General features: G+C 41.2%; 1 long non-coding RNA gene across 1 annotated transcript in view; it reads left to right on the top strand.

Moving 5' to 3' along the window:
• LOC145720900 (uncharacterized) overlaps positions 1 to 25,478 on the top strand; it is a 447,488-nt gene that overhangs the window by 1,296 nt on the left and 420,714 nt on the right. The window lies entirely within an intron of this gene.

Genomic DNA, 25,478 nt, shown 5'->3' with positions numbered 1-25,478 from the left:
TACCTTGATCCCAAAACCAGACAAAGACCCCATCAAAAAGGAGAACTACTGACCAATATCCCTGATGAACATGGATGCAAAAATTCTCACCAAAATACTAGCCAGTAGGATCCAACAGCACATTAAAAGGATTATTCACCACGACCAAGTGGGATTTATCCCTGGGCTGCAAGTTTTGTTTAACATCGGCAAATCAATCAATGTGATACAATACATTAATAAAAGAAAGAAGAAGAACCATATGAGCCTCTCAATAGATGCAGAAAAAGCTTTTGACAAAGTACAGCATCCTTTCTTGAGTAAAACTCTTCAGAGTGTAGGGATAGAGAGTACATGCCTCAATATCATAAAAGCCATCTATGAAAAACCCACAGTGAATATCATACTCAATGGGGAAAAATTGAAAGCTTTTCCCCTAAGGTCGGGAATATGGCACGGATGTCCACTATCACCACTGCTGTTTAACATAGTACTAGAAGTCCTAGTGTCAGCAATCAGACAACAAAATGAAATAAAAGACATCCGAATTGGCAAAGAAGAAGTCAAACTCTCACTCTTAGCAGATGATGTGATACTTTATTTGGAAAACCCAAAAGACTCCACTCCAAAACTGCTAGAACTCATACAGGAATTCAGTAAAGTGGCAGGATATAAAATCAATGCACAGAAATCAGTGGCATTTCTATACACCAACAACAAGACAGAAGAAAGAGAAATTAAGGAGTTGATCCCATTTACAATTGCACCCAAAACCATAAGATACCTAGGAATAAATCCAACCAAAGAGGCAAAGGATCTGTACTTAGAAAACTATAGAATACTTATGAAAAGAGATTGAGGAAGACACAAAGAAATGGAAAAACCTTCCATGCTCATGGATTAGAAGAACAAATATTGTGAAAATGTCTATGCTACCTAGAGCAATCTACATATTTAATGCAATCCCTATCAAAATACCATCCACTTTTTTCAAAGAAATGGAACAAATAATCCTAAAATTTGTATGGAACCAGAAAAGACCCCGAATAGCCAGAGGAAGGTTGAAAAAGAAAAGCAAAGCTGGTGGCATTCCAATTCTGGACTTCCAGCTCTATTACAAAGCTATGATCATCAAGACGCCATGTACTGGCACAAAAACGGACACATAGATCAATGGAACAGACTAGAGAGCCCCCAAATCGACCCTCAACTCTATGGTAAACTAATCTTCAACAAAGCAGGAAAGAATATCCATTGGAGAAAAGACAGTCTCTTCAACAAATGGTGTTGGGAAAATTGGACAGCCACATGCAGAAGACTGAAACTGGACCACTTCCTTCCACCACACACAAAAATAGACTTAAAGTGGATGAAAGACCTAAAAGTGAGATAGGAATCCATCAAAATCCTTAAGGTGAATACAAGCAGCAACCTCTTTGACCTCAGCTGCAGGAAATTCTTCCTAGAATCATCACCTTAGGCAAGGGAAGCTAAGGCAAAAATAAACTATTGGGACTTCATCAAGATAAAAAGCTTTTGCACAGCAATGGAAATAACAAAACCAAAAGACAACCGACAGAATGGGAGAAAATATTTGCAAATGACATATCAGAGAACTTATCAAACTCAACACCCAGAGAATAAATAATTCAATCAATAAATGGGCAGAGGACATGCACAGACATTTCTTCAAAGAAGACATCCAGATGGCCAACAGGCACATGAAAAAGTGCTCAACATCACTCGGCATCAGGGAAATCCAAATCAAAACCTCAATGAGATACCATCTCACACCAGTCAGAATGGCTAAAATTAATAAGTCAGGAAACAACAGATGTTGGCAAGGATGTGGAGAAAGAGGAACCCTCCTACACTGTTGGTCGGAATGGAAGCTGGTGTAGCCACTCTGGAGAACAGTATGGAGGTTCCTCAAAAAGTTGAAAATAGAGCTTCCCTACAACCCAACAATTGCACTATTGGGTATTTACCCCAAAGATACAAATGTAGTGATCTGAAGGGGCACGTGCTCCCCAATGTTTATAGCAACCGTGTCCACAATAGCCAAACTATGGAAAGAACCTAGATGTCCATGAACGGAAAAAGAAGAAGTGGTATATACACACAATGGAATATTATGCAGCCATCAAAAAATGAAATCTTGCCATTTGCAGCAATATGGATGGAACTAGATGGTATTTGCTAAGCGAAATAAGTTAATCAGAGAACGAGAAGTATCATATGATCTCACTGATATGAGGAATTTGAGAAACAAGACAGAGGATCATAGTGGAAGGGAGTGAAAAATGAAACAATACAAAACCAGAGAAGGAGAAACCATAAGAGACTTTTAATCTCAGGAAACAAACTGAGGGTTGCTCGAGTGGAGGGGTGGGAGGGATGGGGTGATTGCCTAATAGACACTGGGGAGGGTATGTGCTATGGTGAGCGCTGTGAATTGTGTAAGACTGTTGAATCACAGACCTGTACCCCTGAAACAAATAATGCATTATATGTTAATAAAAAAAATGCTAGTTAAAAAAAAAAGAAGAGGAATGAGGACACAGACATGTACAGATGAAGGGCAGGCACAGGCACAGGGAGAAGGAGGCCATTTTCAAGCCAGGGAGAGAGGCCTCAGAAGAAACCCACTCTGCCCACATCTTGTTCTCTGACTTCTAGCTTTCAGAATTGTGAGAAATTTCTGTTGTTTAAACCACCCTGTCTGAGGTACTTTGTTATGGCAGTCTTAAGAAACCATTTCAACACCCAACCTCCAAAAGGACTTTTAAGCTAAATAAAATATTAAAATAATTCCACTAAATTGCTTGTAGTTTTAATTAAATAGGTAACAGGTGATATTTCAGTAGCATATATGACACTCACCAATGCTGAAGAATAGATGTGAAGATTGATTACACCTGCAGATCCATTTGAAATATTTTGCTTGAGAATGACAAGGAGTATTGAGGCGATGTCAGTTACTCTTCAAGAAGTAGCAACACTCAGATAGGCAAAGACCTGAAACATCGTTTTTGAGAGAAAGAATGAAAATGTTATAGATGAGTACATCCCAGTATTTGACTTGCTGGCCAAATTTAGTCCCTTTAAAGAACTGTAGTTTAGAATATAATCGTGCTATAATATAACAATACATATGCAAAACTCCTTGCATTTAAAATTGTTTGTACTCTATTTTGACAACTCCTGGATTTCTTCATTCAAGTCTCTTGATAATAAGTCAGAATTTCTAAAATCCCATTAACTTGCTCACTTTCTAATTCTCTCTCCAGCAGATCCATCATGGCCCAAAGGATGCAGAGTAGCTGATGGTGATGCCATTTTCTCTAATCTGAGGATCATGCAGATGGTGACAGTGTTTGGTGCGATTCTAGAATTTTAGGAGATGCAATACTTTATTGTCAGCAAGCTTGAGAAAAAATCCAAGTAATATTACAAAGTAGTAAACCAATTTATACAATAAATTTTTAAAGAGAATGAGTTGGTAATAGCTAGCTTTAGCTGCTAAACAAAATGCCATACACTGGGTGGCTTCAACAGTAAATATTTCTCACTGTCTGGAGCTTTGAAGCCTAAGATTAAGGTACTGGTCAAATTGGTGCCTGGGGAGGACCCACTTCCTGGCTTGCAGAGTGGTTTTATCCTCACATGGCAGAGAGAGATAATCTTTCTCATCTCTCCTCTTATATGGGCACTAATTCCACTCATGAGGGTTCTACTCTCATGACTTCATCTAAACTTACTTACCTCCTAAAGACTCCACCACAAGTATCATCACATTGGGGATTAGGGCTTCAACATATGAAGTTTAGGGGACACAAACATTCAGCCCAAAGTGAGTTGAAAAGCTGTTTTTTATGATATATGCCTTTTCTTACATCCTGGAAAAAGAAAGTAAAAACTCATAGCATCATCACTGGTTATTTTCAAGATTTCAGATTATCTGCGAATAGAACCATGCCTTTCAAAAACTGTAGCTTGTGCAATTAGTATCAGTTTACACCTCAGAGTAGTTTATTAAGCAGAAATTAGTCCTGATCTCAAAGCAAACCTTTAGTGGGATATTTAACTCATGTTTTTTGTAGTTCTTTATATTCAGTGCATAGCTGTATTTCATCTAGTATAGGAAAAATGTCAGTCCTCCTCCTGTGTGTCTCTTTTACCCTCACACTACCATCCTCACGCTTCTGACACCAGATATGTGGGGCTTTCCCCACAACAAGCAGCTCTTTGCAACACTAGCTGAGTGTTCTATAATTTAACTCTATTCTGATACTATCTGCCTGGTGATAGTGGCAGATCCCACAGGTGAAGGGCTCTGTCCCACAAGACTATCCTCCCTTCAGATGCCATTTGCAAGTAAAAGCCCCCAGGTTACCCACAATTTCTGTCTGACTTGGCTATAAATTGGAGGTGACCTCCAATGACCTCCTATCCTTTGGATTTGATTATTTTCTAGAACAGCTCACAAAACTCAGGGAAATACTTATGTTTACCAGTTTATTAAAGGATATGGTAAAGGATACAGATGAATACCAGATTATAAGAGCTGTGTTGGCAAAGTATGCAGGAAGGGATGCAGAGCTTCAATGCCCTCCAGGGTGCCACTCTCCCAGCACTCCCACATGTTCACCAACCCAAAGACTCTCGAATTCCACTCTTTTTTGATTTTTATGGACATAGATCTAGTAGATCATTAATTCCGTTTTCAGCCCTTCTTCCTTCTCTGGAGAATAGGGGTTTGGGCTGAAAGTTCCAAGTGTCTAATCATGGCTCAGTCTTTCTGGTGACAAGCCCCCCCAGTCAGGGGCCCACCTAGATCACCTCATTAGGAACTCTGTGTCAGAAACCGAGGTCAAAGATCAAATACTAGAACAAAAGATGCTCCCAGTGCTCTTACCATTTAGGATATTATAAGGGTTTAATGGAACTTGTAAATTCCATAATTTACACAGGAACTGGGGGCAGAGACCAATATGTACATTTTCTATTATCTCACAGTCTGAGTAGAGAATAGTGCAACTATTAAGTTGTGAATTAATCCACTGTAATTCCCAGTCCAATATGGCAAATTATTTTCCTAGCAAATTTTTCCATATATCCATCACCTCACAATGTCCTCATGACAGGAATATTTCTAAACTAAAAACTTATTTTCTAATTAAAACTTTTAAAAGTTCTTCACAATCTCTGATATACATAGTATATATCAAAATGTTAACAGATTACCCATAAAAAATGTGTTCTGTTTACAAGTTAGTCTGAAAAATGTTGGTCGAAACAAAATTGAAACTTTTTTTTTTTTTTTTTTTTTACTATAGGAACTCTCAGTCTTTGAGTGTTATTGTGCCCTGTGGGCCTAAGGTACAGGAAGCTATAGAATACACAGTTTCCAAATATGTTTCTTATGAACGCTTTAGCACAGAGTACCTATGAACATTTTGAAGGACACGTTTAAAAGTAGTATACAAAATGGAACCACAAGGTGAGGTGGGATCTCCACGCACTTCTTAACTCTACCCACATGTTTTGGTCATGATCTGCTTTTGCTCTGCAGTTCTACTGAGCTGTTGTAATTCCCAGGAGGCACCATGCTTTCTCCACATTTGCATATGAGGTTTCCTCTACTTAAATGTTCTTCATCCATTTCTTTGACTTTCAGCCTCTACTTATGTTTTAAGAATCTCATCTGAGTTTTATTCTTTCATGGAGACTTCCCTGGCCTACAGGTGAGGCTTGTTGCTCAGTTCCCCTAGCATGGTGGTTCTCAAACTCAAACATAATTCAGTGTCTCTTACTGGGCTCAATAAAACATGGACTATTGGGCTTCACACTAACATTTCTGATTCTGAAGTGGGGTCTGAGAACTTCATTGAGTCCAACTCACTGCAGATGGGGAAATAGACCCACAGAGGCAGAATGGTCCAGTCTGGGGATTGGAACACCTGGGTTCTTATGCACCTGCTCCTCTTACCAATCATGTGATCCTGAAGGAGAGCTTTAACCTTCATGACTCCCATTATCCTCTTCTTTAGAATTGGAATAATGATGTCTACGCTGTCTAGATATCCACAGGATCAAATGAGGCTATATGAAAGCAGGCTGCCAACTCTATATAAATTCCAGGCTTTATGATAAACAGGATGGTGTATTAGTTTTCTCAGTCTGCTGTAATAAACTACCACTAGCTGGGTGACTTCAGACCAGAGAAATTAATTTTCTCACAGTCTTGGAGGCTAGAAGTAAAATCAAGGTGTCAAGCAGGGTCATCCTCTCTTCCTAGCTTCCGGTGGTTGCTGGCAATCCTTGGCATACCTTGGCTTACAGCTGTACCCCTCCATTCTCTGCCTCTGTCATAACATGGCTGTTTTCTCTGTGTGTCTCTGTGTGCTAATATCTTCTTATAAGACACCAGCCATATTGCATCAGTGTCCACCCTGCTCTGGGATGACTTCATCTTAAGTTGATTACACTTGCAAAGACCCTGTAACCAAATAATGTCACATTCACAGGCACTGGGGTTAGGACTCGAACGTATCTCTTTAGGAGACAATTGAACCCCCAACAGCTGGTAGTGGTCACATAGTTAACTAGGGTAGAGCTGACCCAACAGTTTGCCTGGGACTCTTTCTGCTATATGACACCAGATTTCACTTCCAAAATGATTTAATGCATATCTGTTTTCCATCCTTTCTCCCTCTGCTTCTCTGCTTGAAAGTTCAAGGGCTTCTGTGGTTACCTAGTAATGATTAGAACATTGCCAACACTGACCAGAGACTGGGAGCAGACCGATATAGCAGGAAATAGATGGGTGGTGCCACTGGCATAGTGATGAAATTAAGAAAGAAGCAATTACATAGAGGAGGGAAGTGAGTCCCATTTGGTACACCCTCAGATTCAGGTGCTGGTGGGCCCAGGGTATAGTGAAGGCCTGGGGGACACTGAGAAACCAGGTAAAGGTGTGTGGGTCTGAGACTCAACTATGCACATTGTGCCCACAAACATGTAGGAATGATAAGCTTTTGGGGGCAGTCTTTATACAGAAAAAAGAACAGAAGTGTGAGATCAGAGTAGTTTAGCTTTCATCTTATTGGTTGATATTTTCATTTGTTATCTGCATTGTTTATAGTAGTAGATCAAAAGCCAAGGTTATAAGATAATCAGTGCATTTATTTGTTTCAATATTTGTTGAGCATGTAATGAATGCACAGGGCTTTGCTAGGCACTTGGAGTTTCAGAGATGGAATCAGATGTGTTCTACATTCTCAAAAAACTTACCATCTGGGGTTAGAGGCAGATATTAAAACCACCCAAGGCAAAGGGAATTCCAGTCCTTTCTGAACTGGTACCCAGGGGAGGCATCATTGGGTAAGTGGCACCTGATACATGCTTTGATGAATCAACAGGTATCAGCATGTTGAGAGAGGGGATGGGAGGGTGAAGTCTGCTTTTCCTTCATCTCTGCCCCTTACTGCAGTGTGGTGGCCCAGAAGTAAACAGGTGGAGAAAGATGCAGAGATGTGTCTAGGGTCACAGTATTGAATGAGGTTACTCAATGAGAACTCGATAGAAGGCAAGGAGTTTAAGCCAAGTAGAGAAAAGAACAAGAAGACTGATCTCTGCTTGGACATATTTTACAGTTTTTTGGGGAAAACTTTGTGATAAAGAATTTCAGGGATGAGATAATGCCTTCTAAATCCTTTGGTTGATCCTTTTGCAGGCTTGTATGTTGATTGCCCAAAAATATGGCTTTGTGAAGAATGTATATGGTACATTTATTTAAGTACGATTCTATAGCTGAAAGGATTAAAGAAAATCTGAATCAGTTTCAAAGGATTATAACAAAACCCTCAGAATATGCAGCAAAATTTTTTAAAAACTTGGCAGGGTTCTAAATACTATTGTGAAATAAATATTTTCGGTTCTAAGTTGGCCTCTGATTTTATTCTTCATGGCAACTAAGTCATATTCCCTATTCCCTTTCTTCACTTAATGTTACCTCCTATTTTCTTGCAAAACCAGAAATCACCAGACATGAGCTCCCTTACTGTGGTGCCTTTGACCTTTAGGCATATGTATTTCTCTGTTGTTCTCTCAAAGAATTACCTGTTACTTTTAAGTCTACCAGCTTACCTTGTTCTTTGGGCCCCTCATTCTCATGCCTCCTCCATGCTTGTCACATGAATCATTTCCCCATTCTGTTCTGTATTTGGTCCTTATATACAGGTTCCTTTACTGTTGTCAATAGCCATGCTTTAGGGTCCTCCATCCAAAAGCATGGGTTCTTAAATTGGATTTGTCTCCTTTCTTTATATAGCAAAACTTCTTGAAAGAATAGTCAGTAAAAGCAATCTGCACTTCTGAACCTTATTTGTTGCCACTTCCAACACGTTAAGCATGGTCTTTGTCTTGAAATGTTGGTGGTAACGAGTTCCCACACCTGTCAGTGGTAAAGGCCTCTTCCCAGCCTCGTCCTACCTGATTGTGTGCAGTACCTGTCACACATGACTGTCCCATTCTTCCCAAACCTCTTCCTGACACACCTTCCAAAATACTACTTTTTTTCTGGCTCATAAATTGAACAAATGAATACACATTTTAGAGGACCTATTATGTGCAAGCCTCTGTACTTGTCACCAGGAATACGGCGATGAAAACTCTCATTTCTACAAGCTACTCAGATTCTCCTAGGAAGGCAAGAATCATTCAGTGAAACTACAACTGCAGCTGATCTCCCTCAGCCTCATTCCCTGCGTTTTCTTCCCCTGACACCTATGCAGAGCTGGAGTTGCCCAACTTCCCAGCTGCCATTGGCTTTCTCTTCCAGGTAGTCCAGTCAACTCCCATCAACTTACCTCTTATAGGTGGATGGCTACCAATGTTATTGCTTCCAGTTTAGACCTCACTCTTGGAATCCAGACCTGAAGATTTACTTGTGGATTAGGCATCACCACCTGGTATGCCCACACACAATGAACCCAAAGCAAAATTCCCTTCCAGAGCTGTCTCCTTTATTCTCAGTAATGACATTGCCATTCACTCAGTTAGCATGTTTGGAAATATCACAGGTTTCATGTCCTCCTTTCTCTCCAACAAATCAATTAAATTGCTCACAAAATCACCTCCTCAGCCACCTTCCTCAGTGAACCTTTTCTCCATCCCCACTGTTTCTTAAGGATAGTCTAGGTTATGTAGAGGTCTAAAGTTAATTCCAAACTTTCATCAGCTCAATACAGAGAAGATCTATGTCTCCCTTCTGGCCTTTACTCCCCATTGTCACTGAGGGACTCTGGCAGAGAAAGGTCCCCCTCATCTTGTAAGGCCACCTCCTCAACACATGGCTGGAGGATTTTCCACGGAAGGATTTGAGCAGGGCGTTTCAGTGCCCAGCCTGGATGTGACACATGACACTTCCACTTACAGCACAGTGGTCAGAACAAGTCACATCTTCTAAATTGCAGGGATACTATGCAGTGTAGTTATTGACAGGTCCAGGAGAAAGCAGAACTGGATGTTCCTGAGCTATACCTGTTATGGGCTGGATTGTGTCCTTCCAAAATTTTTATGTGGAAATCTTAACTCCTAGTACAGCTGACCCTTGAAGAACGCAAGAGTTTGGACTCCAACTGCCTGCACAGTTGAAAAGCTGTGTATAACTTTTGACTCCCCCAAAACTTAACTAATAGCCTGCACCTGTCTTTACAGAGTTAATTAAGGGAAAATGAGGGTGTTCAGATGGGTTCAATCCAATCTGCCTAGAGTCCTTACAAGAAGAGGAGGTTGGGGCACAGACACAGGGAAGACCATGTGGGGACATAGGGAGAAGACAGCCATCCATAAGCCAAGAAGAGGGACCTAGAGCAGTCGTTCATTCAGAGCTCTTATAAAGAACCAACCCCACTGACACCTGCTCAGACTTCTAACCTCCAAAACTGTGGGAAATAAATTTCTGTTGTTCTAGGCCACCCAATTTGTGACACTTTGTTACCGCATCCCTAGTGAACTAATACACACACCCACTCACATACCTCAGGCCCTCTTACCTTAGTGTTGGGACATTGCAGTCATTTCTGCTTTTCAGTTTATGTCCAGACTTACACCATAGAGGCTGAGCTTCAGTTGTGCCCTTAATCAGGACCCTAGCTGGGATCATGTGGTCTACAGGACAGTATTGCCAAAGTAGATTCCAGGGGACCCTAGTACCATAAGTTGTCTTCTTAGGGAGGTTTGGAAAATATTGAGTTGAACAAAGTTAAACAGGTTTCTTTACTGTAAGATTGTTCAGAGCCTTTAATACGTTCCATGCATTACGAATCTCCTAGAAGGAAATCTTATAAATTGTGTTCCAGAAGCGAAGATAAATTCGTCTGTTGAATAGAACGTGGCCCTTTTTTAAAATTTTAGATTATCTGGGTTCAGATTGTTTTTGCCTTTGAAGTTATCTGGGTTTCTAAAATGAATTTGCACACAGAATCCAGTTTTCTCCCAGACCCTGATGATGGGTGAAATGCACAACCTTTGGTGTGACATGCAAGAGTCTTCAGACTTGGGCCGACTGATTTTGGACACCTCATCTCCCTCCATTCCTCTCTAGGGCAATGCTTCCATCGCATAAAAGTCCTTCCTATCACTTAAACATGGGGCGTGCCTGTGGAGATTGGCTGCAGGAGCCTGATTGGCCGAGATCTTCTAGCTTCTATACCTTTGCACCCCCTGCTTCCTTGGACTGCTCCTGGTAATGGTAAAGAAATAAAATAGTGGGAGTATAAACAGTTACATCTTTCCTGAAGGACAGTTTGGTATGTACTAAAATTCAAAATATTCCCAGGTGTATTTTCCACTTCTACAAATGTAACTGAAATAAATTATTGGCAGGCAAATGTAAAAAAACCTATCTATACAAGGATGTATACTACAGTAGAGTAGATCACAGAGACGAACAGGAAATGTCCTAAATGTAAATCAATAGAGGATTGGTTCAATAAATTATAATTTATCTATTTAGGTAAGTACTATATGGCTATTAAAAATGATATTGTAAATTATATTTACAGACCACTAAAGATGAAAGATGTCCAGGACATAGCTTTATTGAAAAGAAGACAGGCTTGCAAATGATATACTAGTTTTAGAAAATCTTTTATGGACATACATTATATATTTACATGCCCACGTGTGTATATATATGCACCTAGGAAATGTGCAATAAGATATATATCAAATAATAACAGCTCTTATTTGTGTCTGCTGGATTTTGCAAGTGCTTCTCTCTTTATTATTTTCTGGAGTTTTGTTAAGATTCTGTGCTACTTCCATTTCTAAAAGGAGAAGAGCCTCTAAAACGAGGAGCGATTTTCCTGGTCTGCGGAAGGGTGTGTGGAATCCAGTCTCTGAGGAAGGAGGCCAGACTTAAGAACCAACTTATGTTGCTGTGTTGAGAGCTTAGTCCAAGGTTCTAACCTTAAAGTTGCCAGCTCAGCCTTGGTTTTGAACGAAGGGCAGAGTTTCATGACTGGAGACTGTTTATCTTCTTTCATATTTGTTAGTATGGTCAGAAACCTCAGATCTTCCAGCCTCAAGCTTGGAGGGCAGTGCTGAATCAGTTGATGCTGAAACTTTGTTTGAGGCAGTTTTTAAAATCCAGGGTAGGCAAAACTTCTCTGCTGATAAAAGGCATCAAATGGCTCGTACATTTTTAGCAAATTAGCACAGAAGAGAGGGGAGATAAACTACAGGCCAATTTGACATTGGAGCAGGCTTCCATCAGAGCATATTAACTCATTTTACCCCAGATGAGTTGGAACTGGTTGATTTCTCCTTTTAATCCTAAAAGGACAGTTTTCTTTGTGTGCTCTTCATGACAGCCAAGTCCTATACTGACAGCTTTCAGTAGGTTTATCTTAGAAATGCCTATGAACTAATCTAGATCATTATATATATCATATTTACATGAGATATATAGGGATTTTTAGCTTTTACCACCTGTGTAGCTAAAGTTTTTATTTTAACCTAATGATAAATGATATATGCATATGTAAAACATTCAGACAATGTATTTAAAATAAAAAGTAAAAGGTCTTGCTTTTAATTTCAACCACACCCTTTCACTCCCTGGAGGAAATCACAATGAAATGCTGTCTTTCCAGACACATGCACCAGAATTCTTCTCCCACAAGACTTTCAATGTGATTTCAAAAAAAATGAAAAACTCAATACTTTAGACATTAATGGCTGCATGATATGGCACAATGTGGGAATGCCATCATTTATTTAACCATCCCCATGACAACTGACGTTCACGTTGTCTCCATTTATCTTCCTTTAAAATTAATACTTAAAGTACATCTTCCACACACATACTTATGTAAGTCTAGAATCTTAGGTGAGGAATTGTTGAGACAAAGGTGTGGGCATTTTGATGGACCCTGCTGGTACTGTCACGAATCAGCAGAATTTATGAGGCACTTGGGAGCACTTCACAACCTGGGTGGGAACATTTCTTTCTCCCCACCCCCTTTGCTCTGCCTCTTTGAACACGCACAGAGGCTGATGAATGAGAACACCAAGGTCAAACTCGTTCATTGAACTGGGAACATGATCAGTATATTCAGTCCCTTCCTGGGGAGCTCCTAAAGCACAGACAGGCCCTCCTGAGAAGCACATGTGTTCCTATAAGGACTTGCGGATCTTGACAGTATTAAATGGCTTCTCAGGACACATTTAGGCTCAATGTGCTTTTAAAATCAGGAACAAAAGAACAATGAGCTTAATGGAACTGCTGCTTCCCTTAAAACTATTTTCTACCTTAGTTTCAGATATCAGTCTTAGAATGTCACATTAGAATTTTATTTTAAAATCTGTGATAGAGAATCCTTTATCATTCATAGGAAGCCTCTTCTGGGTGTGGGCAGAATTAAAATAGCAGCCTAAAAGCCATGAAAACATCAGCTTAACCCAGTGTGTGTGCTCCTGTCCTGATCAAACATCGGTGTTGGGGGAGTTAAGATAGGAATCTCCCTTGTGGCTCCATCAGGTTGAGTTGGGCTCCTCAGAGATCATTTTATAGTGTGTAGAGTTTTACAAACAATCCCATATGCTATAAATAATAAACATTGGCTGACTTCTGTTTTCCCACTCCCTGATATTGTCAACATTTTTGGTGACGACAATTTCAAAGCTTGGAAGTGTGTTGAAATAGAGAGGTGGATTCCAATTGTCTACTGAAGTTATGGATCTGGACAGATAGTTGTTTAATTTGTTGCAGAATAACAACATCGTGGAGTAAAATCAAGAGTGCAGAAGTTGTTATAGTCAGGCCATTTCAGAACAAAGCCAGAGTGTTGAGGGTTGATGGAGAAAACTCATTCATGTATAAATTGATTTAATCAAAATGTATATATAGAACACCTAGTAGGTACATGCTGGAGAAAAAGAGATAAAGTCCCCGCTCTCGTGGATCTTCTGTTCCAATGGACAGAAGTGTGACAAATATGCAAAGAAGTTTACATCAAAAGTAGAGAACCACTCCTCTGAGGTGCTCGAGTTGATGACTATCTCTGGAAGGAGGTGCTCTCAGTAGGGAATATGGAGCACTAAGGCTGTGGGGGGATGGAGTGGAATGTGGGCAACTCCAGATGTTTCCTTTGCTTTACGGGATGATCTAACTTTTCTAATCCAACCAGCCTTACCTTGACTTTTTTCAGCGTAAAATCATGATAGCTACAGTGCTTGCTTCAGCAACACATATATTAAACATGGTAGCTAGCAGACAAGCAGTGGCACTCCCAGTGCCTTGCTTTACTGGCAGTTCCGACTGCAGCTGAACTGTCAAAAGCCAGTTACTCAAATGACATTGACCTTGCCAGCTGGGCTCTCAGTGCCTCATTTCCTGATGGAGCTATCAAAGGGCGAATGAGAATTCTTTTCCGGTCTCAGTGATAGAGATGTTTTCTTCTTCACACACGTCCCTTGTTTTACTGATAATGAAACTCATGGATACGGACACTGGCTGATCGATTTATCCTTAAGTCTTAATTGTCTGGTTTCACTGGGGACCAAACTATTCTTGGATTTGTACAGTGGAATGCAGATAATAACTTTGAATTATTCCAAATAGGTTGGAACTGGGATAAAATACATATGTGCATATGTCAATTGATCCAACACATATCTATTGACTCCATTCTGCTAGAGCTAGGATACAAGGAGAATCAAGGAATAACCCCTGCATTGAGGTATTTACCATCCAATGTGATTAAAAAGGTTACTGTAAGAAAAGCTGCATGGGTATCTACAGAGTCCAGTGCTTAACTTCAAGTGCTTCTTATTCCAACTGCATGTTCAATTAGTGGTGTCTTCATTTAAATTCAAAGCTGTCATGATATATGATAGGAAAAAGCACTTGCCCAGGAATCACAGAATAAGCACCCAGATTTGGTACCGATTAGTTCAGTAAATGTATTAGGACAGGATAGCTGTTGTAACAAACAATCCCCAAATCTCACTGGCTTAACAATGAAAGATTTATTTTTTGTTCACGTCAGAGTTCAGGGAGGGACAGGTGTATATATGGTGAAGTTGTGCTCCTGTAGGCTCTGCCATCCTCTATGGCCTTGAAGTTCATCCCTGAACACCCTGAATCTGGTTTGGGAAGACAAGGGAAAAGAGAAGGTAAGGGACTAAGCAGGAGTTTTATGGGTCAGCATGGAGAATGTGAGTGTCTCTTCTGCCCACATTCTATCTAGAGCTGAGTCAAAGGATCACACCTAACTTCAAAGGAGATTAGGAAATATATTTGCTGTGTACTCAGGAAGAAAAGGAAATGGTTGGAGAGCCTACTGACAGTAATTGCTAGAGGAATCTTGCAGAAATTGCCTGGATTAAGGATCTGCTACCTGTGAGAGTCTTTATGTTGGGTAGGTCCTATAAGGAATTTCATACTATTACTCCTATCACCAAATTTACAAACTAGTTATAAGAATAAAAGACCCATACAAAGATCACTGTAAAAGAAGGCAGTATGTATTAATTGTTTGAAATGGGGAGATAGTATAAGAATGTACTTTAAGGGGGCGCCTGGGTGGCTCAGTCATTGAGCGTCTGCCTTCGGCTCAGGTCATGATCCCAGGGTCCTGGGAATGAGCCCCGCATCGGGCTCCTTGCTTAGTGGGAAGCCTGCTTCTCCCACTTCCCCTGCTTGTGTTCCCTCTCCTGCTGTGTCTCTCTCTGTCAAATAAATAAATAAAATCTTAAAAAAAAAAAGAATGTACTTTAGGAATTACGGGGGAGAAAAGTCCCTTCTGGACACAGGGGAGGCTAATATTTCCAACTGAATGTGAATTGGGTATCTGAAATTCCACATGACCCAAAGTAACACACTAACGACTCTTCAAACTTGTTCTCTCCCTGCTACAATCAACTTGGACAAGCTGTATCAAGTCGAAACCCTCCCTGTTCCAAACTTTAAAACAGGGACAATATCTCAAAGGATTATGGTGAAATTCATTCAACACATATTTATGAAGCCTCTGCTCTTATGTTAGTTTCTGTTTAGGCACTGGGGATGCAATATTGAAAAAAATAGACAAAAATTCCTGCCTTCATGGAGTTTAATGGAGCGTGCAATAATTTATGAACTGAAAAATGCAATGCAAATGCTCACCTGCAGGCCTTCAGCAATACCTGTGTGGTCCTAGAATGACCCTGCCATGGGGGCTGTCCTATTTGGGTTGCTGGGAGAATCATGAACTGTCTGCATACAGACAGATGCCACCACTCCACACCAAGGGGCACATCTCCATGTGGTCACTATGGTGAAAGCTGCCTGACAGCAAACTAACAGCTGCAATTCAGATCATTAGCTCTGGTGACTTTTGATTTGAGCTTTGTATTTAAAGCCACTGCAGCTTGTCTTTAGCTATAGCTTTTCAATACGTACATCATGTTCCTCCTAATTGACAGACACAAGTCTCCAATTGTGCTGGCTTCTGCTGCTTTGGAAGGTAATGGTTTCTCTCAGATGTCTCTCCCATGCCAACCTTGATGCAAAGGAACCCTCCAAATTCAGTTACAACCCCCTCCCCAAATCCAAAAATCCCATCTGGCTGTTTTTGTGTATTGTAGTGAAAGACAAACAGGTGAAATTTCCGTTTATTTGCAGAGGTGTCATATCTTCTCACTTGGGGATTAGGTTCTAAAATCCACACATAAAGTCAGCCAAAATCTCATGTGGACAAGAATGCCCTTGAAAGTCCCTTTGGAAGGGCCTTGTTAGGGACCGATGTTGTCTCTCAGGGGTCCAACACTGTGTATTTTTCTATCCTTTTTGCAGTTGAGCGTTTGATGTTGACAGAAAGGATGTTGACAGAAATGAAGCATCTTCACCCTTCTGACAGCAGAATTTCATTCTTCTGACAGCAGAATCACAGTCAGGAAGCTCAGGCTGTGAGAAGCTCTGAGAAATGAGGCTCCCGGAGAGGATCCCAACTGTGGGCTGACTTCTCCCCTCCCCACCTCGAGGCTCTCCTGGCCTGGAGTGGGGTTCTGTGTTCATTGCGTGAAACAGGGAGCCTCTTCTCTCCACTGTTTAAATTTGCCCCTTCTCCTAAGGTCCTGTGGTTGAATTTGTATGAGTTGAGTGTGCACACAGCACAGCACTCACTGCTGTCCCCCTGCCTTTCCACTTGCTTGGAAGCTTCAGAGTTTTCTTGCTTGGCCTCCCAGGACACATTTCAGAACTGAGTCTAAATTCAGTTAATGGAGTAAAGGTGGAGATGCCCAGGGAGTACAAATGACTGACTTTATGAAGGGTGGGTGGTGGTTTTCCTAAGAATAGAAAGCTGAATGTTCTCGGGGTGGGGGAGATGAAAGACGTGGAATGTGAGATTTGGGGAGAGAACATGGGAGGATGATTTTTAGGATACCCTGCTGTGTCTTGCAATGTGAACATGCCTTTGATGTCAGCGGATGGGACACTTGTTCCCCCAACGTTCAGTCCCCTCCCTGCAGTGCCCTGCTGGAGGGAGCACCGTACCTCTCTGTCTTGTTGACATCCAGTGACTTTTTGGGGCAATGAACTATGAGCAGAAGGGCTGTAGTTCACCTCTGGGAGGAGCTATGGGAGGCTGCCCACACTTGGGCATGGTCTTTCCTGACCCTACAGGGCCAGGCCCATCCCTTTGGGCTTTGGGGTGAAGGTGACATGCAGCAGAGCAAAATCAACCTAGGACGGGCATGTAGCTAGGGCCAACAGCACTGAACATTTGTTGTACACACTGAGTTTCAAGGACTGTTTGTTACTGCTGTGTAACTTGGCCTGAACATGTTGATATAATGTCTCTTAAAGAGATTTCAGGGAACATTAAATTTCTTCTCAGGTCTTTTTAAAAGCAGCCTGCTGTTTCTTTTGAATATGACTGGTTGTGAGTAGCATGAGTTAGCTCAGTTTTGTCAAGTTATTGTCAAATAAAAAACAAATCAGGACTTAAGAGTGACTGTTTGAAAGCATTATTACAAAGTGGGGCAGGGGAACTCTTGCAATGGTGGGGTGTGCTCTGAACAAGAGGTCAACAAGGGTCTCAAGGGTTAAGCAAAAGGGCTTTTCTTTTATATGGAGAAGTAAACAAGGCTAGAAAGAACCAGTCATAATGAAGTGGGATCAAAGGGTGGCTTGATTGGACAATAGATCAGAGAAGGTCTTCTCTAGACATCAGCCTTTTCTCCTGAAGATCTGTCTGCTGGCTCAGGTTGAGGATGAGCCACGGTTCAGGGACTTGGGGGAAGGAGAAGATCTTAAATAAGTTTGACTAACAGGCCTTCTGTTCTGATTGATCATGGAGGGCAAATGTACAACTTATTACTTCTGAGGCAAAGATGGGAATCTGGAAAGTCTGTGTCTGGCCCTGTCATAATAAATAAGAGAGGCAACCATGTATCTTATCTAAATCATTTGGGGTGAGGGTTCTTTGGAGTAGGCATTCCTTAACACAAAGAGGGAGGGAGTTGTTTCTTGACTTTCCCATCTCCAGGATCACAGGCTTAAGTAAAGTTCCATGTTGTTATTAAAATACTTCTAGGGTTGAAAATAATTTTAGAGTCGAGTTTAACCCTGTCATTTTACTAATGAAGAAACCGAGGCCCAGAAAGATTTTTTCCACCAAATTCATATAGCGGTTAAAGGCAAAGAGAAGAACACACTAGAGAGCTTCTGATATTCAGTACTATTCTTCTAAATTTTGTGAGTATAAATATAGGATTGCTATGAGATGCAAAGGAGATAATTTTGAAGATTCTTTGGTAAATTGAAAGCAAGACATAAAATAAGCTTCCAGCATCTACAGTGGACATCCGTTCTTCATCTCGGCACTCTGCCTCCCTTACCTCACTCTCCTCTTCTTCCAGGGCATTTACCTTCTAACGTATTTTATTTACTCATTGTGTGGGTTTATTGTCTGTCTCTCGGCACCAAAACACAAGCTGTATGACAGACAGGAGTTTGGTTTTCCATTTTGTTTACTAATGCATTTTTAGGGCCTAGAATCTTTCTTGGGGGTTAGGCATTCTGTAAATATTTATTGAATAATTTTGAGATAAATCTCTTCTTCAACATCAGCTCTTTGTTAGATGTATTCAGTCATCTGGCAAATACTGATGGAAAGCCTTTTCAGAGTTGTACACATTCTTTCAGGATCTGGGAATCAAGGGGTCCCTCTGAGGTTCTAGAGGGGAAGCTTGACAGCAGTTAGTAACTGTTGAACAAGGAAAGTCTCAGGAGTGACCCCACAATGCAGAGAATTAATGGGGAGGAGGGTGTCTCGCTTAGGCTGGGCTCAGGGGAGAACCCTCTGGTTGTCATATTTAAGCTGATGTTAAAAGACCAAGAAGGCAGCCAGTAAACCAGCAAGAAAAGCACTCCAGAGAACAGCCCAAGAGAGTTAAGCTTTCCTGTGATGTACGTTTCCATAGTGCTTTGTTTATTTCTAAGTGCTTTTTTATCATTATCACCAAGAGCCTTTAAGAGTTAGATTTTTGTTATCACAGTGTCTGGCTTATTAGAAAGGGCTTTAAAGTATGCCTCCAGTCTAGAATTCTGCCCTTTGTGTTTATCTGAGCGAAGAACAGCTAACCTTTGGAATTTCTGTTTTAATTTGCATGAAAACCTAGGCTTGTAATGAATCACAATGAATGGCAGTGAATTGAGAAAGGCAGATCTGATATACATAAATACATACATACATACATACATATATTTTCCCCCCAAATCTTCAGTATATGGTTAGAAAACGTTATATATGATCTGTACTTACTGTGGGGTTGGAGAGAGATTGGTCAGATCTCATAGATTCAAAATATATCTAGCTTAAAGATGATAAAGGGAGAATCAAAATTGATTTTTATGAAAATATCAGGAAAAAGGTTGAATCAGTTGACACATAAGTGAGACAATTACTAAAAAGGTATTTAAAAGAAATTGGGGGATAATAAGAATGATCATTTTAAAAGCCTTTTTTTTTAAAAAAAAATTGTATTTATTTGAGAGAGAGAGAGAAAGAGCATAGGCAGGGGTGAGGGGCAGATTAAGAGGGAGAAGTAGACTCCCCACTGAGCAAGGAGCCAGACACGGGACTTGATCTTGGGACCCTGAGATCATGACCTGAGTCCAAGGCAGACGCTTAACCGATTGAGCCACCCAGGCGCTCTTTAAAAGCCTTTATGATTAATGTCAAGTGCGAATGTGAAATGAACAAATCTTTTTTAAATTTTAAAGAAAAAGGAAAAGAACTTTATTCGAGCCCAAGTTAGGACAGCTGCCCGAGATACACAATCTTCATTCATAAAGAAGAGAATGCTCTGGGGAAGGAATATTTAGTGCAGGGTTATATATATTTTATTTTTTACATAAAGTTACAAATCATTAATGATGAAAATCATTATGATGAAATCATTATGATTGATAGATCAATCAATCTATCATTATCATTCCAGAAAGTTACAGACATTATCTTATGCTTTTAGTATGTGCAATGCTGCATGGCTCCAATCTTATGGGAATTTAGGGAGGTTTTATTCTTATCTTTATATTTGAAGTGTTTCTTTCTTTGCTAATAAAGTGGACGTACAGGGTGTGCTTGGGGCAGCAATAGAACCCATGCTTTGAAGTTTGGTCAAATCATTCTGACCTTGGTAAAATGTGTAAACTATAGTTTCCCCGGGACCCCAGGAATAGGACATTAAAGTTGAACATTTATTTTATCACAAGCTGGAAAAGAGTAACACCTTTTACAAGGCTATACTTTAGTGTCTGCCTGCATATTTGTCACATATAAACCTGGACATTTTATGAAACATTTATAAACATTAAAATATATTAATTGATAAAATGAAACATGATTCCTGTAGAGTCCCCCGAGTAGCTGCTGACAGGTCTGTACAATGATTTCTAAGTTATGTTTGCAGTGATGAATCTGAATCACTGTCAGAAAAATTCCTTTATCCATTCATCAGGTATTTTCTGAAGGCCTACTGTGTGCCTGCCATGGTCTGTGAGGGGCTGGGGATACAGAAACGAAAGTTACTATCCCTACCCTTGGTTAGCTCAGCAAATAACACAAAACTTAAGTGCTATGTGATCATCAAAAAATCATCTGGAGTTCTATTTGTTGACACACTTTTCAAAGTGATATGTAAATACATGGCCTATGAAAATGCAAAACAATTCTGCGAGTTAAAGATTACACTCCACTCCTGTTTGATGAAAGCTAGTTCTCCTATAGAGGGAGGGGGTGCCCCAGAGCAGCAGAGACCTGGCCTTTCATGCTGGTCCTGGGCTTACCCAGACAGAAAGTGGACTGATGCAATGTAGAGAGAGTTCTAATCATGCTAGTAAAAACAGAAAAGATTTGGAGAGTTAATAAAAATAAATAAAAAATTTAAAAATTACATAAGCCTTTTCATGTTGTTGATTTTTTGTTTTTATTTTTTTAATCAGGAAAGAAGTGTCTGTGGTTTCAGAGGATACACAATCCTTATCTCTCTCTCTCTCTCTCTCTTCCTCTCTTTCCCTGTGTTTTCTCATAGTTCAAGCCTTTGTGGAGTTTAATGACATTTATTGTATAATTTTAGTTTCACTGTAAAATGAATTTTCTACATTTTAAAAGAATCAAAACACTGCGAGCCCTGGGAATTTGCAGTCTCCTGTTTCCTGCTGCCTGCTTTCAGTGAACACTTGCTAGCGTTGAAAACCTTAAATAAACAAAGTCAGTCTTTTGAGATGAGATCGCTTGTGTGCCTGTGATTTGCCCATGGACTCTGTCAAACACTACTATTTTCATAATGACATTTTCTAGCCCAGATGAAGCACATATTGAGTTGAGCTCCTTTCTTTTCTTTCTTTTTTTTTTTAACATCAGATTAGAATGTAATGCATGCCCATACAGCTTTAAACAAACTCAAATAAAAATCGAAACTTCCCAAACAGATGTGTCAGGATTGACTATTTCTTGTACAAAGATTCATCTGGAAGTTTGCATTTGTTTACTCCTTACAGTCTGTGGCCTGTATTGCTCCTTGAAGTGATCTTTCAAAACTCAGATTCACCTCTGATGCTTATTGTCCTTCCAAGACTCCCCTCTACTTATTAACCAAATACCTCAACTTGATAGGAAACCTCCTTCCAACAGAGCTCTGCTTGGCTCTTCAGTGGAATTCTGGTGGGGTACCATGGGATGTCTACACTGGGCTGATCCCTGGGATGTCTACACTGGGCTGATCCCTGGGATGTCTACACTGGGCTGATCCCTGGTGTGCACACATACGTGCCTACCACATGGCTATCACCTCTCATCATGGGCCACCACTCCGCACAGTCTGCAGGTTCCTGGGGGTCCCACCCCTGGGGCAAGGCGTGCTGTTTTTTTTCTTGGCTCAGTTAGGGCTGGGCCTGAGAGACTGTGAGGATGTCAACTCTTCAGCCTTGTGAGGTTTGGCATCTCTCGCCTCCTCTGAGATGGCTTGGCCTGGAACCTTGACACTCAGTCTGAGGTCCCAGGGCTAACAGTGTTGGCCTCACATGGGGGTCTGTTAGTGGTGCCATGTGCTGGGGCCCCACCTGAGCTTACTAATCCGAAACTCTGGGGTGGACCCAGAGATCTGTGTTTTAACTTCCTGGTGGGAGGAGAGTAGGGAGGTGGGGAAAATGACAATAAAATAAATAAAATAAAATAAAATAAAATAAAATATAAAATAAAATAACAAACACAAAACGCAGATAAAATAGGTTTAGAGTAATGCCAGTGCTCTGCCTAAGATAATCCAGCATGAGAGAAATAGAGCAGGAGGGGGCAATGTGAGGGCAGGATGGCAGGCCAGGCCTCTCTGAGGAGGGAGCATTTGATGAAATCTGAGGACAGGGCTGGTCTGTGTTCTCCGGGAGGGGCCATCTCACCCAGGATATATTGCCCAAGGTTACTGGGCCTGCTGCAGGGTTTCTGACTCAGTAAATCTGGGGTAGGGCCCTGACACAGCATGCTGTGTTGCCAAGCTCCCAGCAGGTGCTGTTGCTGCTGGTTGGGGACCTATTTTGAAAACATTTGGTCTAGAGAGAACATTCCAGAAAGAGGGCACTGCATTTGTTAAGATTTGTGGGCCTTGGCCAGGGCAAAAATGAACTATTGGGACTTGATCAAGATAAAAAGCTTTTGCACAACAAAGGGAGCAGTCAACAAAACTAAAAGACAACTGACAGAATGGGAGAAGATATTTACAAATGACATATCAGATAAAGGGCTAGTATCCAAAATCTATAAAGAACTTATCAAACTCAACACCCACAGAACAAATAATCCAATCAAGAAATGGGCAGAAGACATGCACAGACATTTCTCCAAAGAAGACATCCAAATGGCCAACAGACACATGAAAAAATGCTCAACATCGGTCGGCATCAGGGAAATGAAAATCAAAACCTCAATAAGACACCACCTCACACCAGTCAGAATGGCTAAAATTAACAAGTCAGGAAACGACAGATGTTGGCGAGGATGCGGAGAAAGGGGAATCCTCCTACACTGTAGGTGGGAATGTAAGCTGGTGCAGCCTCTCTGGAAAACGGTATGGAGGTTCCTGAAAAAGTTGAAAATAGAGCTACCCTATGACACAGCAATTGTGCTACTGGGTATTTACCCCAAAGATACAAAGGTAGCGATCCAAAGGGGCACCTGCACCCCGATGTTTATAGCAGTAATGCCCACAATAGCCAAGCTATGGAAAAAGCTTAGATGTCCATCAACAGATGAATGGATAAAGAAGATGTGGTATATATATACAATGGAATATTGTGCAGCCACCAAAAGGAATGAAATCTTGCCATTTATAATGACGTGGATGGAACTAGAGGGTATTATGCTAAGTGAAATAAGTCAGTCAGAGAAAGACAAGTATTGTCTGATCTCATTGATATGAGGAATTTGAGAAACAAGGCATAGGATCATAGGGGAAGGGAGGGAAAAATGAAACAAGACAAAATCAGAGAAGGAGACAAACCATAAGAGACTCTTAATCTCAGGAAACAAACTGAGGGTTGCTGGAGTGGAGGAAGGTGGGAGGGATGGAGTGGCTGGGTGATGGACACTGGGGAGGGTATGTGCTATGGTGAGTGCTGTGAATTGTGTAAGACTCATGAATCACAGACCTGTACCCCTGAAACAAATAATACATTATATGTTAAGAAAAAAAAAACTGTTAAAAAAAAAAAAAGACTGTGGGCCTTGGGGTGTGAGAGCGGCCTCAGGGATTTAATTCTCTAGGCAAAGGAAAGTTATTGGTGAGCTGTGGCAGGGGAAGGACATGGTCTGATTTGCATTTGTAAAAGATCCCTTGGGTGTTTTTTGGCAGAATGGATTTGGGGACAGCAGAGATCCCTTAAGACATGGCAGTGGCCTGGGCCAGGGTAACCGCAGGGGAAGCTTAAGAGACAGGGGTGGGTGTGGGCTGCAGCATGGGGGTGCAGCTGATGGGCAGGGTGCGGCGGTGAGGAAGGGAGGGGCCCAGTGTGATGCCCAGCTCAGTAGTTGCCATGGTGACTGTGACGTACTAGTTATGCACCCGGAAAACTCGTATAGGAGCAGTTTGCTGGTGAGGAGGAGGACTGAGTGTTCTTTTTCATCTATGTCATCATGGTTTATAATGAGGCCGAGAAGTCTCAGTGGGGATGTCAACTTGGCAGTGGGTATGTGAGTCTGAAACTCAGGGAAGTAGTCGGGGTGGAGGACATAATTTTGGGGAACCATTGACAGAAAGGTGCTATTTGACTAAAATCACCAAACTGGCTTGGGTATCTGAGGGACTATTAGTACTCCAGGCGGGTGTGTGTATCTCAATTCCCAAATTCCCAGTCTCCTCCCAGTACTCTGCCTGGCTCTGGCTGCTTCCTCCAGAGGGTGGAACTGGCCTGCCCCCTTCCCCTTAGCATTGCTGGCACCCTGCTAGGAAAAAAGAAATCCCCAAAACCAACTCCCTTCTCTATCTGCCACTGTGCTGGCCTCCAAAACCAGCAATCTCTCCCTGCATCCCCATCCTTTGCTTAACACCCTATACCTGCCTAAAGGGGGTTTTGGCTTTGTGAGTCTGAACGCTTGGCTGTCTGGCCTCTGAGTCCTTGCCTAGGCTTGTCTGGGAGCCCCACTGAGCTTTGGGCCCCACACAGCCCTTCACCTTAGCACCACTGTGGCAACTCCATGTCCTCCCTATTCCCAGCACGCAGAGCTGTCTTATCACCCAGTTACTGCTTCCATCCTTTTCTAAAGTAGTTTAAATCATCAAGATTTGTAAGAGGATGGGTCCTTTTCATTTAAAAAACACACTCTCCAAACCTCAGTTTTCGATCAGTTCTTCGAACTGGTTTTCTTTTTCCTTTTCCTTTTCTCCAATTGGAGGTGTTGGCAGGTTTTTTGAGAACTGTTCTGTGATTGTGCTTATTTCTTTCGCCTGAATGTGATATCCCTTAGGATCTATTTAGCTATTAGGATCACGCTAAGATTGATGAGCCACGAGTTCCCCTCACTGACTTTCTCTGGCAAACCAGACTCTTAGAATTAAATGACTATACACACGGTGCTGAAATATTCATTTGTAAGATTTGTGTTCCTGTCTTCCCCAAGAAGCACCTTTTTTTTTTTTAATTTTATTATGTTATGTTAGTCACCATACATCATTAGTTTTTGATGTAGTGATCCATGATCCATTGTTTTCGTATAACACCCAGTGCTCCAGTGCCCTCCTTAATACCCATCACCGGGCTAACCAATCCCCCCGCCCCCCTCCCCTCTAAAACCCTGTTTGTTTCTCAGGTCCATAGTCTCTCATGGTTCATCTCTCCCTCCAATTCCCCTCGTCCATTTTTCCCTTCCTTCTCTTAATGTCCTCCATGTTATTCCTTATGTTCCACAAATAAGTGAAACCATATGATAATTGACTTTCTCTGCTTG

This window comes from Leptonychotes weddellii, chromosome 4 (assembly GCF_054177405.1).
Source record: "Leptonychotes weddellii isolate Sample4059 chromosome 4, ASM5417740v2, whole genome shotgun sequence".
NCBI lineage: Eukaryota > Metazoa > Chordata > Mammalia > Carnivora > Phocidae > Leptonychotes > Leptonychotes weddellii.
This window is presented reverse-complemented; position numbering and strand designations above follow the sequence as displayed.